The sequence below is a fragment of the Rhea americana genome, unplaced genomic scaffold, assembly GCF_003343005.1.
Source record: "Rhea americana isolate MKP2758 unplaced genomic scaffold, rheAme1 scaffold_56, whole genome shotgun sequence".
In the NCBI taxonomy this organism is placed as follows: domain Eukaryota; kingdom Metazoa; phylum Chordata; class Aves; order Rheiformes; family Rheidae; genus Rhea; species Rhea americana.
This window is the reverse complement of record NW_028186712.1, coordinates 1,023,704-1,038,518: the sequence shown is the minus strand read 5'-3', so window position 1 is coordinate 1,038,518 and position 14,815 is coordinate 1,023,704. Positions and strand designations below refer to the sequence as shown.

The 14,815-nt window shown below is 42.9% G+C and overlaps 1 protein-coding gene across 5 annotated transcripts in view; it reads right to left on the bottom strand.

The window, feature by feature from the left end:
- ROBO1 (roundabout guidance receptor 1) overlaps positions 1–11,151 on the bottom strand; it is a 723,192-nt gene extending 712,041 nt beyond the window's left edge. For all 5 annotated transcript variants that reach the window (XM_085318890.1, XM_085318895.1, XM_085318896.1 and 2 more), the window contains exon 1: positions 10,923–11,151. The gene's annotated coding sequence lies outside the window, so the exon portion shown is untranslated. The remainder of the gene's footprint in view (positions 1–10,922) is intronic.
- Positions 11,152–14,815: the final 3,664 nt, after the last annotated feature.

Genomic DNA, 14,815 nt, shown 5'->3' with positions numbered 1-14,815 from the left:
ACATTGCTGGCTCATAGTCGATCTGTTGTCCACCGGCACTCCCAGGTCCTTCTCTTCAGAGCTGCTCTCCAGGAGGTCAGCCCCTGGCTTGTACTGGTACATGGAGTTATTTCTCCCTAGTGCAGAACTCTGCACTTGCCCTTGTTGAACCTCAGGAGGTTCCTCTCTGCCCAGCTCTCCAGCCTGTCCAGGTCTCTCTGAATGGCAGCGTAGCCCTCAGGTGTTTCAGCCACTCCTCCCAGCTTGGTATCATCAGCAAACTTGCTGAGGAGGCACTCTGTCCCTTCATCCAGGTCCATAGATGAAGAAGTTGAACAGGATGGGACCCAGTACTGAGCCCTGGAGGACACCACTAGCCATAGGCCTCCAACTGGACTGCACGCCACTGATGACGACTCTCTGAGCTCTGCCTTTCAGCCAGTTCTCAATCCACCTCACTGTCCAGTCATCTAACCCGCACTTCCTGAGCTTCTCTAGAAGGATGTTATGGGAGACAGTGTCAAAAGCCTTACTCAAGTCAAGGTACACAACATCCACTGCTCTCCGCTCATCCACCCAGCCAGTCATTCCATCACAAAGGCTATCAGATTGGTTAAGCAGGATTTCCCCTGGGTGAATCCATGCTGATTACTCCTGATCACCTTCTTTTCCTTCATATGCTTGGAGATGACATCCAGAATGAGCTGTTCCATCACCTTCCTAGGGATGGAGGTGAGGCTGACTGGCCTGTAGTTGCCTGGGTCCTCCATCTTGCCCTTTTTGAAGACTGGAGTGACATTGGCTTTCTTCCAGTCCTCAGGCACTTCTCCAGTTCTCCAGGACCTTTCAAAGATGATGGAGAGTGGCCTGGCAACAACATCTGCCAGCCCCCTCAGTACCTGTGGGTGCAGCCCATCCGGGCCCATGGATTTGTGGATGTCTAGCCTGCCCAGAAGGTCTCTAATCCTATCCTCCTCAGCCAAAGGAGAGTCTTCCCTTCTCCAGACTTTCTCCCTTGTCTCCAGGCTCTCGAATTCATGAGGGCTGCCCTTAGCAATGAAGACTGAAGCAAAGAAGGCCTTCAGTAATTCTGCCTTCTCTGTATCCTTTGTCACCAGAGCCCTGCACCAGTCAGTAGCAGGCCCACATTTTCCCTAGTCGTCCTCTTGCTACTGATGTATTTGAAGAAACCCTTCTTGTTGTCCTTAACATCCCTTGCCAGACTTAATTCCAAATGGGCCTTAGCCTTCCTTGTCACATCGCTGCATCCTCTGACAGCATTCCTATAATCCTCCCAAGTAGTCTGTCCCCTCTTCCACATTCTGTGTACTTTCTTCTTCTGTTGGAGTTTTGCCAGGAGCTCCTTGCTCATCCATGCAGGTCTCCTGCCCCCTTTGCTGGGCTTCTTTCTCCTTGGGATGCACCGCTCTTGAGCTTGGAGGAAGTGATGCTTGAACACTAGCCAGCTCTCCTGGAACTCCCTTTCTTCTAGGGCCTTAACCCATGAGATTCCTCCAAGTACGTCTCTGAAGAGCCCAAAGTCTGCTCTCCTGAAGTCCAGGGTTGCAATCCTGCTTACTGCCTTGCTTCCTCCACGCAGGATCCTGAACTCCACCATCTCATGCGTCCCTGCAGCCAAGGCTGCTCCCAACCTTCACATCTCCAACCAGTCATTGGTTAGGACAAGGTCCAGCAGGATACGCTTCCTCATAGGCTCCTCCACCTAGGAGTGTCAAGAAGTTATCACTGATGCACTGCAGGAGCCTCCTGGACTGTTTGTGCCCAGCTGTGTTGTCCTTCCAGCAGATATCAGGGCGGTTGAAGTCTCCCATGAGAACAAGGGCCTGTGATCGTGAGGCTACTTCCAGCTGTCTGTAGAAGGCCTCAATGACTTCCTCTTCCTGGTCGGGTAGCCTGTAGTAGACACCCATAACAGTGTCCCCCATGTTAGCCTGTCCTTTGATCTTCACCCACAAGCACTCGACTGGCTCCTCCTCCACCCCTAGGCAGAGCTCAGTGCATTCCAGTTGCTCTCTCACATAAAGAGCAACTCCACCACCTGGCCTTCCTGGCCTGCCTTTCCTAAAAATCACATATCCATCCATGACAGCATTCCAGTCATACACGCTATCCCACCATGTCTCTGTGACTGCAATGAAATCATGGCCCTGTGACCGCACACAGATCTCCAGTTCCTCCTGTTTTTTCCCCATGCTGTGTGCGTTGGTGTACTGGCATTTCAGAGAGGTAGTCATACACACAGGCTTCCCAGGAAGGTGTAGGGGGTCCCCGATAGCCATGTCCCAAATGCACACCCCCAGCTACATGCACCCGTTGGAGGCCCCCCAACCCGAGTTGTGTTTTATTGACTACCCTCTCTCTATGACTCTCCCCTTCTCTCTTCCTACATTGTTTAAAGCCCTCTTTACCAGGTTGGCCAACATGTTGGCAAAGACACACACGCCCCGCTTAGTGAGGTGAATCCCATCTCTTCCCACCAGTTGCTGATCTTCAAACAATGTCCCATGATCACAGAAGCCAAAACCCTGTTGCCAACACCAGCGGTGCAGCCAGTTGTTAATTTGAACATTAACTCCTCCTTCCATCCCTCCCCCTCATTGGCAGGGCCAAGGAGAAGACCACCTGGGCTCCCAGACCTTTCACCACCATGCCCAAATCCCTGAAGTCATGTTTGATTGTTCCCAGTTTGCTCTCCATATCATTAGCACCCACGTGAAAGAGCAGCAGAGGGTAGTAGTCTGATGAGCAGACAAGCCTTGGCAGCCTTTCAATGACATCTCGTATCTGTACCCCCGGCAGGCAGCAAACCTCTCTAGAGGAGGGGTCAGGTCAGCAGATAGGCGCCTCCATCCCCCGCAGCACAGAGTCACCCACAACGACCACTCGTCACCTCTTCCGAGTGTTCACGCAAGGCACAGGGTCTGACGACCCAGTTGCTTCCCTTGAAGTCAGGTCTGAGTCCTCCTCATCCTGGAGGGCATTAAATTGGTTCTTCAACTGTAAGTCCAAATCTACAGGAGGACTAGGGCCCTTTCTTCTTCTTCTATGAGAAGCAGCTAGTTTCCAGCCTTCTTCTGCAGTGCTGTGCTGTACTATTTCACTCTGCACAGAGTCTTCCAGCAACTCCCCTGCTGCAGGGGATTAGGACTCCTGAAGCAGTATGGTCGTGAGACAAATATATTTGTCCTTGTCCTAAAATAACCCAAGAAAGGCTGTAAAGGTACTTTATTGGGGAACAATTTAGGAACTTAAAACCTACAGCCAAATGAAGCATTTTTCACATACAAAGATGTATCTAAGATCATAGGTAATAAACACGAGATTTACTGCAATGACAGAGTAAACCTACTCTAGTAGATTTAGGATAACCATTCCTGAGAAAGAAGTTACAGTACTTAATTTAACAACATTTTAAATACAACCTTTATACAACTATTGTTGTGAATTGTGTATTAAAAGGGCTATAGATAGTTACACAGCTTCAAGTTGGATCTCTCACATGTGACGTTAAGCAATGGTACTAGAGGGAGGAGTAACAGCCCAGAGAGAAAATTACTCAAACCACATACTTTAGCCTGCCTGTACTGAAGATTTTGGGAGAACTGCTGTTCACTGGTGAGAGTTCACTGTCAGGATGGTTGCTTATATTATGGATATACGTGAGAATTTAAGCATGCAACCACATGCTGGCAATTTGCAAGCAAATACAATCAAATAATATTGTAACTAAACAAAATACTGATAGACTTCCTCTCATCAAAAGTTGAGACTGAATGTAGATGATGTTTAAATATGACAAACCATGAAAATGCTCATCCTTCTCTTTACCAATTATGCTTAGCACATTTTAGTATTTGTTACTTTTAAGATAAATAAATACCACTATCTGAAAACATGTTCCATAGCTATACTTTGTATATACTTCATATGTACATTTCAAAATTGAAAAGTCTGTATTTTCTTGTAAGCTAAGATGTTAAGGGCAGGGCTCTGTTCATTTGATCAAAATGTATTTGCTGAGCATTTTCAGCAGAGACAATATTTCACATTACAGAAATACCACTTCTACCTAATGTACTAGGTTATGAAAATCTTCATTTAGGTAGCGTATAGAAGAAGACTCGAATGGTCTGACACTCCATTCCATCATGATAGCTCATGACTAAAATTCTGAAAAATAATGTATATGCTTTCTGCAGTAGAGGAGTGCTTCACTTTTTTTTTTCTTGTCATCCAATTGTTACAAATTATTTAAATAAAGATTTTTCATATGTTGATACTCTTCTTACTAGGACAGCTTTCTGTAATTGGATTTGCTAGTGTAAACAGTTAATAAGCTTTAGATATTGTTCCAAAATATTTTTAGGGAACAAAGAAAAAGTTATCATGCAATTTCAAATCTCTGTGCAAGACGAAATGTATCTAAGCCTTGTAATTCTTTCTGTCATTCCTCCCATTCTGTCATTCCTCTCCTGTTATTTCCAGAGGAATTGTTCCTATCTATTCACAACACAGCATAGATAGTTCAAAAGTCTACCTTGCTTTCTTGCATATTCAGCATAGCTAGTCTAAAAGAAATTATTGGAAACAGTTATTTCATTGTTTTGTTTCAATGCTAAGGGAAGTCAAACGATTTCAGGACTGTACTATAAGAAGTAGCAATACATTTTAATTTTCTTTACACTTTGTGCACACATTTTTTTAGTAGCATTTTTTTTGCTCAATTCCAAAAGCATTCAAAAGCTATTAGCTAGAAGTAATTAACTGCACCAGAGGTTTGTGTGGAGATTGAATTTGGCTTTATTTTATTCAAATATTTTGCTAAAGATTGTTTACAGTTCTACAGATAATTTTCCCAAACAGAAAGGATTTTATTCCAGCTGTCAGCTATGAAAACTTGAATGTGGGGTCAAAGAGTCAAGTTGTATTCTTACAACCCATTTATCATTAATAAAATTCTTACCACAACTGGGATGTATTTGAGGCATAAACTTGCAGAAGAATTCATCCAAGTCACAACCACCAGTGATGATAAATGAGACTGAAAGAACAGAGTTTGACTTTCAGATTAAAAGTTGGGCGTGTGGGATTGGCAGTTAGAAACAGTTTATTAGTTAGTAAATTGACAATTTTATAAGGAATCAGAATGGTTATACAACTCTATTGTCTAGCTGTTCATAGTAAAATCCTACTTTGTAAACTCTTGTATGTTCTTGGAACAAGGGCAAGTTACAAACACAACTGCCAGTCTTATTTGGATTTCCATATTTGTAAAAGGCAGCATAATGCTGTGGATCTCATCCTATAGTTTGCCAGTCTGTTTCTGGATGGATGTAGTTTAGAGGTTCACTTTACTGCTTTTAGTTTTTGGTTCTTTTTAACACTAAGTTATAAGTATGAATGTCCCTTAATGAAGGCTATAATCAAGTTTGAAAAGTCTTGTCTTTTTTTCTGAAATACCACAGCACAGTGAGAAAATGACTATGGCAATTTTGTGCATGTATGCTCACAGACAGCATATCTTCCATTAATTTTTTCTGTTATCTTTCTACATTTCTTCTGTTGCTTCTTAGAAAGAAGTAGGACAACAACAACAACAACAAAATGAATATTTAATTGACTGCCAAATCTAAGGTCACATGGCCACACCAAAAAAAAAAAAAAAAAAAAGCTCTGAAAGTGTGATATATTAGATCACACATTCAAATAAGGTTCTTTTTGAATATGAATTCATCACTGTAGATACTGCAGATAGTGCAAAGAGCCACTTTGAAACTGTTTTTGGCAACAGAATCCTCATTTACCAGATCAGTCCCATTCATTCTTGTGCTATTTTTAGGGATGGAATAGACTTACTGTTATGGGAAGTAACAGAAAAATACACACTCAAATTCACTTGTATCCCCCATGCAACTGTTTATTCTCCCACTGAGGACACTGAGAGTGAAATCCAGATCATACAAGGGAAATCTATTTACCTAAACTGAAGAAAGCATTATAGAAAATACGCATGCTAACTGCCACTTTTGTCTCTGTTCAGCCTGAAAATTTCTCCTAGAAGACAGAGATGATGCCGAAGTTTCTCAGCTAGGAAACAGAGCAACTCCACTGCAGTATGGAAAAAAGAAAAAAGGGCTTTTGAACTCAGTGCCATTCCCTGGACAGAAGAAAGTGCTGGACTCTGAGCCAGGTTAAGATCCAGGCAGCAAGGACTACAATACAAAACATAGCAGCTGCAGATACTCACTTCAAAAAACTGAGGAGAAAGAAGGAATTCAGTTTTGCTCAGGAATTGTTTTATAAGGAAGTATGAGGCCTTGATTTTAGCTATTCTTTTGCCAGAAGATAAGGTCTCATGGCTCACTTTCCTAGTAGAGGTGCATAATTAGCCCTAACTTATGCAATCCTATGTAATGGTGCAAGGTTCAAGGAAGTCAGGAAGCAAACAAATGGCACCTTCTACCGCTACTGCACCAAGCTGCAAAGAGGAGCGAACACTGCTTGGGGTGAAAAGAACACACAAGAGGAGCCTGCAGCCCAGCAGCTGGAGCGCTCAGCAACAGGTAAGAAGTCCCAGGCTCTGGAGGCTGCTCCTAAGCCTTATTTTGTACACTGTATTACATACCATTTGTCTAAAGCCAGAAATAATAGAGAGACATTGAATCAGAATTAGTAATATCTCTTCCAGGTTGGGGGGGGCAACCAGTAAGCTACCAAGTCATATGGCTGTTTCCTTCTGAGTCATGCTGCACTCATTTTGTTGATATAAGGATCAGCTTACATGGATTCTGAAGAGCAGAAGGTGAGTTAAGTAGGGAAGGAAGATAAATACACTCAATGTGTTTTGTGTCAGCACCCATGCTGACAGAGGAGAAAGCAAAAGGGCATCTGGAGAAATAAATTTGCCTTAGGAAAAGGTGAGAAATTCTCATGAATTGGCAAACCTGGAGCAGAAGCGTGGGAATGGTTGAGGAAAGGCAGACAGCACAGGACCAGAAACTAAAAAAATGCCCCTACAAAAGTTACGCTGAGCTGACTAGGAAAGGCAGGAAGAAGGTACACACTTAGAGCTAAGATGCACCAGACAGATAAATGATGGAAGAAGGCTGGAGGAGAGAGAATTAATTGAGACAAAGGTTTGATGTGGTTGGCAGACAATAAATTGATGGTGCAGAGAGAAAACTGATGGGACTCATGATTAGGAGATGGATAGCGAATGAAAGATTTATGGACTGAGCAGTTTAGACAGGTAGAGTATTACAGGTGAAACAGGATACGTGGCAAGCCTCATGCAGACTGAAGGAAGTATTTTATTATATTCTTCTGTATGCTGAATAAGAATGACATGAGTTGCTGCATATTTAACTTACATGCTAAAAGTATGTAAGCTTGCTTTACAATCATTAAAAGCTTATTCAGTTTCCCTCTCCCTTCTACTTATTTTTGTCTTTTTAATAAAGGCTATCATGTTATAATTGCAGAGGAGGTCACATAATTAGGCATGTTTCTCTTCATTTACCTGTTGTATAATATATCACCCTGATGACCCTGGAATAGAATTGAAATTGCGTATGTTTTGTTTGAGGAGGTCCTTTTCTCTATGATACAGGCAAATATATTTGCAAATCTATTTAAACTGGTTGCTATAATGTTAGGAAACAAGGAAAGAGACACAAAAACTGCTAAACAATCTTCTCCTGAACCTAGAACCAAGTGCTAACCTATAACTCAATATGGCTTGACATGTACCTGTAAAAATAAAGAGTTTACAAAGAACACTACCAGGAAACTTCAGTCTTGATTGGCAGTGATTCTAGTATTGTCCTCAATAGAAGAGACCAACATATTATTTAAAGTTCTCGACCTTATATGTTAACAAGCGTGAAGCTAGAAAAGCAATGAGGTTATATGGAAATATATTAGTATAACAAGGAGACATGCTATGTATGTTAACAAATTGGGATATTTTGCATTTCCTTTTTATGTTTTAAACCATGGAAGAGGCTTTCTGGAGAAAATACACAATCGGAGAAAATAGAATTTACACCTATGTTGTTAATTTCTTCACCTCTTTCCTCTAAAGATACATTTGTAGCCCCTACAGATGAACAGATTTACTCATATGCATCAATACAGCCACCCCATTTGTTTTAACTTCTATTCTCTGCTACCTGGGAGTGCAAGTCTGGCTCTAAGCAACATAAAATTGTTAGCTGTCTGTTAGGACAGAGATCACAGTAAGAAGGCAAGTGTGAAAAACGTGGACAAACAAAAAAGTCACAGCTCCCCAGCCAGATTCACTTCTTGATCAAGGGATTCCTTTGCTGACTCCATCCCTGCAGGATGAGACCATAGAAGTCCTTTCATGTAAGAGTTCAAGAGAACCTAAATTCCTTAGCTTGTAATTTTTTTCCACTTACCTGTTGAACTATGTAACATTTATTCATTAGGTCTGCTAATTTTATACATAGCCTTATGCCACAACAAACAAGTCACAGAACCCACATAGAAAGACTTCTTTAGTCGCAGTTGTACTTAACACTTTACCACATGTAGAAAATCTATTGTAGATGCCCAACTGTGCACACTGAAGTTTCCAGTAATTTTCTCTAAAAATTTGAGTGTTCTCTGGCTAACATAGCTGCCTCTGTTGCTTATGTTGAGGTTCAGATAGGCTGAGGCCTACAAATAGGCCATGAGAGAAGTCATAGTTTCTATAAAGAAATCCACACAAACATTATATGTGAAGTATTATGTAGTTTAGTGTAGTCTAAATCCACCTAAAGCAAAAAAACAATGTGAAGAAAAGTCCAGAAAGTAAAAATTGAAGATAAAACACAGTAATATGTGAAACAAATAATATCAGCAAATAAAAGCTACAGAACTCACACAGAATTCCCCGCTGTTAAGAAATAAGTGTAGCTCCTTTTAAAGAACACATTGGGAGACCATGTCTAATAAGCCATTTGTTTATGCCCTAGCAAAGATGCCTGCAGATACCTCACTGTGGAATTAGTCCAGTCCTTCTCAATTCTCCAATATCCAAATGTTGCGGATTCAATACGAATAAGGAAAGCAAAAGGTAAGGTTGAGATTTCCATTCAGACTAAGAAGTCACACAACAACAACCAAGCCGTTTCATGCTGCAACAATGCTGTCCTTTGTTTTCTTTATGAGAATTCTTATGGAAATTAGTGCAGTTTCTGTTCAAGTGTCAGTCATGGTATCCAGAAGTGCTTGTAAGAATTTGTTATTTTCTGCGATTGGGACACAACTGCCGGTTGTGCCTAAACAGATCTATCACATGATGGTCAAGAACTACAGAAATGCCTCTTCTGTCCACTAGTCTGTCACAAGAGATTCTTTCCTCAAAGATGCTCTCCAAACACATGCAAAGTTCTTCAGTGTACTCACAATAATCAGCAGTTTTAAAGTTTTCCTTTTTATAATAAAAAAGTGAAGAATAGGAAAAATAAAGATGAAAGTCAACTTAAATCCATTTTCTAGTCATAAACCATTAATAAAATTTAACAAATCCTAGTGAACAGGAAGAAACAAATAACATACAGTAAAGAAAATTTTAGCTAATCGTGTTAAAGCTTAACTTAATCTATATCCTAATTCTAGCATATATTCAGATATTTTGCATTTCTTTATTCAATATTTTGTTCCTTAATAGTTTGCACACTCAGGTGTTGTAGCACTGTTACCAACACCACACAGAAAGAGCCATTTTTATTAACCCTTCCACGAGTGAAAAAAAAATGTGCAAAAAATCAGTAAAGCGGTTTCGAAAAAATACCTCCTGCTCACACAACTGGGCAATACTGGGCTCAGCAGTGAACACAGTAGGACCACTGCAATGCCCAGGACTTCCTCAGGAGGCTCTGGCCCAGGAGCACGCAGGTGACTTTTGCTGCGGTCTGACACCCACGTCGGGGCGGCGAAGCGCTGAAGCCACCCAAGGCAGCCGCTGCGGCGAGGCGAGCGCCTGCTGCCTTTGCCCTTTGGGCCAAGCCACAGCGCTTTCCTGCCCCGGCGGCCGCTGCCGGGAGGCTCGGCGGGGGTGGCGGGGGTGCTCCCGGGAGCAGGGAGCGGGGCCAGCAGCTCCCGCGCCCCAGCCCCACCGCGGCGCGGCGCGGCGCGGCGCGCAGCCGCCGCCTGCGCAGCGCCGAGCACTGGCGCCGGGCGCGCTGCCCCGCGGGGCGGCGGCGCTGAGGGCTTGCGGCACTGCAGCTGCTGCAGCAGCGGGGCCGAAGGCTGGCCTGCCTCCCTCCTCCTCCTCTACCTCCTCTTCCCGCCGCCTCGGGGCGGGGGGGCTCCATTGTGCGGGGAGGCGGCCGCGCACCCCGGGGCTGCGCGCCCTGCTGCGCGCCGCCAAGCGGGTTATCGCAGCCACCTTCCTGCGCTACTGCTTTATACACACACATATATACATATATATATATATGCACACACACAAATATATACATTCACATATATATATATATTCTTTTCCTCTCCGCACGGATTTTCCGTTTCCCCCTGCTGGCTAAGCGGGGGGCTGGGCGCAGGGAGCGCAGCGGGCGCGCATCCCGTGGCGGGGCCGCCCGCGGAGCCAGCGTCCCGCGGGGGAAGGGAGCAGCCACCCTAAGAGCGCGCCGCGCCCAAGCGCGCTCCCCCGACCCCCGCGGCCCGGTCGCGAGCAAACCCCGCGGCGGGCGGTGCGCGGGCGCGGAGCTCAGTCCCGCTCCGACCCTCCCTCCCTGCCTCCGCGGCGCGCAGCTGGGCTGCGCCGCTGCCCAACTTCTTCGTAAGTAACGACCAGACCACGGCGCCCCGCAACTTCACCGGCAGCACCGCGCCCCGCGCAGACACTGGCGGCAGCGCCGGTCCCTCCGGCCCGCGGCCCGTCCCAGCCCTTGGCGTCTTGCGGGACTTACCCGGAGGCGGGAGGGCGCTCAGGCAACTGGCACGTCCATGCGGCAGGCAGCCCTCTGCAACTTTCCGTGCGGGTGTGCGGAGGTGTACCTGCTTGCAGGCGGAGAGAAAGCTTCCGAAGACAAGCTCTTTAGGAGACTTTTAAATCCGGAGAGGGATTTCTTCCCCGCCTCAGGACCCCGGCAAGCCAAATCCTTCCTCAGAGGAGGACCCGCGCAGCCCCGCTCCCGGCGTCGCTGCTGCCGCGGCGCGCAGGAGGCACCGCACACAAATAGGGGCGAGTGCGAGCGGCTATTGGCGGCTGCCGGGGGCCCCCGGGTCCTACTGCTCCGGCGCCGCGAGGGGCTGGTCTGGGGCAGCGGCGGAGCGAGGGAGGGCTGGAGGGGCTGAGCGCCGCTTAATTGATTCGTTACCTCGGGTGCTGGAACACACGCTGCAATGTTTAACCGAGAGAGAGCCGCTTTACAAGCGGGTGGCATCCACGTCGCCTTGCACCGCCGCTCTGCCAGGGCTATTGTGCAGTCTGCTGCAAGAAATCGGTCCGCTGTCTTTGAACCTGGGTCTTGTTTGTCCACAGTTTTTCCCTTCACTGTCGAAACTATCCATCATGTTCCCTGATAATTATGTATTTACTTCAATAATCAATTATTCATTGAGTTTTCACTTACCTATGCCTTTTCTTTCACAGGTTATAGCTTTCCAAAGCATACTGGTTTCCCTGTGCAAAAGGGAAAAACAAGCATATTCTTAAAAACTAAAACAATTATTCCTAGTTAAAAGAGAAAGACTAGAAAGAATTGTCAGGATGTGTTTCCTCCACAATAAAAAGATTGCCAATTTGTAAAATTCATAATCGTGGTCCTTTATGAGATATGAGAGATCAATAGACTGAAAGAAAACATCCCATTTGAAAATTAAGGCAGTGGAAAGGGAACAAAAACCCAGACAGACACAGTGTTTAGGTATTGACTGGTAAATAGCAGAAAGTATTGAGACAATAATGCCGTAGGTTGACGTAATTAAAACTGACAACAGTATACATGTAATATATGCAACATTGTCACACCAAGTTAAATTTCTAGTACTATCTTGTAGATAATATACATTATATATGTAATATACATTTAGATAATGTGCATTTGAAGGCTTCAAAATTTGCATATTTAATACAGTCTTTTAAATAATATATGAAGATTATCTAGAAATAAATGCTGCAGTGTATTGATATATGACATAGTTAAAGATCAAAACACGACCAATTGCACTACAATGAAGAATGGAAATCAGGGAAAAGAGGACACTGCCCACAAGGTCTACTGTAAGGTGTTGATAATAGGGCGAGGTTCTCTGGTTGTGAGCTACCCACATAAATACGACTATTATTACAAATATACTCTTACAAATGACATAACAGCACAAGGCTGCTTGCCACTGGTCCATGATTTCATTAGGTACATAGACAGAAAAAAATGAACAGAATAAATTTTAAATAAAATGTGGAGGAAAGTATAGTGTTTATGCAACTCTTGGACTCACTCTGAGGATCAACAGTAGTAGTTGAAACATTCTTTGAGCAAACTACACGATACAATTTGAAGAGAGTGGCAGAGAGGGGAGAAGAGATTTGGCATTTTTGCTCATCAGCAGCCCCTGACATCAGAAGTATTACAGTATTACTTCAAAGTCAGATCTCTAGAGTTGCATTTCAGACCTGTCTTACAGCTTGCATCTTTAAGATACTGCATCTTGCTGGAAGAAGTGTTTAACTCTTTGTACTTTGAAGTCTATTACTGCTTTGGTTTAGATGTTTTTTTCACCTTAGATGCCAAGGGTATCCCAATGTGATAGCATTACTATTATCAGAATAGACACATCAGTATGATTAATAAACTTCTATGACTATTCAGTTTTCGATGTAGTTATGCATAAAATCAGTTAACAAATAACTTTCAGTTATGTTACCCTGAAAACAGTTGCATATTGCACTAGTAAATATAAACTGTAAAGGGACAGAGAGATTGTGTTTGTTTGTAATTTTATTTTGTTGCTTTTTCTTAAAAGCTTTACTTATGCCAAATTCTGCATATAGTTATTCATGCAGAAACAGAACATCAGAGTTACCCAAGAGTTCAGGATATACCTCTGTTCCCCTTTTACTGCCCTTAGACCTGCCATGATATCCTTGAAGAGATGTCTGATTAATATTAATTAGAGAGACAGCAAGCTCAGGCCTACTGTATTTAACACAATAATGTAAAAATGTTGGCGATTTCTGTCATCCGTAAATTTAACAACAATAGCAGATCAGTATAAGTGCAAATTAAGTAGGCAACAGCTAACACCATCACAATTAAGAAATTACTAGGTGAAGGAGAGAAATTTCCATGCCCGTAGTAGAGCCTACAGAGATTAATGAAATATAGCTGTGAAACTGTTTTAATAGATAAATTGGGTGGGTGGTTAAACATCTGAGCTAAGATGATTACTTTGTAGCCAAACAAAACAAAGAGGAATAAATCACAAGCTGCTCTATTACCACAATTAAAATGCAATTGCTTGATCAATTATCACTCTGTAGCTAATAGCTTGATGGAGGACAAGCAAATAAATAGAACATTACACTACCCAAAGTTCTTGAAGGAAGTATAATAATATCTGAATACACGTGCATTCCTTATTTATGGGCATTATGCCTAATACATATATAATGTATTCCATAACATAAGTGAAGCTGTATATAATGTGTTTAGACATTTATTTGTAATTTACAGGAAAAAATACAGATGATGCATAATCACAATAATGCACACATGGTTGAAATAGATAATGTGTTTAGAATACTGATAGAATACCTGTATGTTTTCTAGATGTTGAAGAATCTCCTTGGTTTACACATTTACAGGCAGAATGGGTTTTGGCATAGTTTCTTCTTGGAACAGTTTCCAAGGTCAGTGTATGTGATGACATTTCTGCTTCCAAGTTGCCCTTGGAAAATGATGACCACTTATGGTAGTTCATGTGGACATGAAACATTCTAGGGAAGTAGAAAAGCAAACGGTGACTGTCATATATCAGCATTACATTTTTCTGTCTCTAGTAATCAGCAAAGCGTGCATTCCTATGTAGGAAGGCAAGCGGTTACATATATAGTTGTATGAAATAAAATTCAGCTTTTAAAGACAAATACTTTGCTTCTCTGTAGTATGAGCACCCTGTGATAACCTGATCTATAGTTAGTGGCAGTCAGCAGACTTGTCCCCTTGATCCAAAGTCCTGGTCAAGCATAACATTTATTTCATCTACGGAATTACTCAAGCAGTATACTTTTGTGTAAGCAGTAAATACAAATAACTTTGTTGTGGCTATTCAGTGTGAGAAAATCATATGAATTTATGTTACTTTATGTTGTGTGAGAGCAACACAGATCTTGTTAAAAGTTGAATAAAATTTGAGAAGAAATAGGGTTGCAGTGAGCTTCTCAGGTATCAAAATGAAAAGACAAGTGGTGAATACATCCAATGGCAGAGGGGTCTGTTTAGGATTTCTTTTTAATTTTTTAATGCTTTGTCTGCTGCAAAAAGATTACATGTGTTTGACAAAACTGCTTTTACTTTTCCTAGATGAAGAGTATTTAGAAAACATTTGAGTATGTACAAATTTAAAAAGTGGGCAATTTATATGTTGTGAATGCATATGTACTGCTGAAGCATACTAATAAAACATAGCTTTCTCTGCTGTGGAGAAAGCAGAGTTTGTGCTCTTGCAAAGGTAGTAAGAAGTCTAGCCTGCTCTTTCATGCCCTGTGATTCCCACAGATGCAGGTAGCCTACCCCTAACTCTTCCTTTACATACTTGGAGTTAGTGTTTTATCTGTGTTTGGTAGTCTATTTGAAGA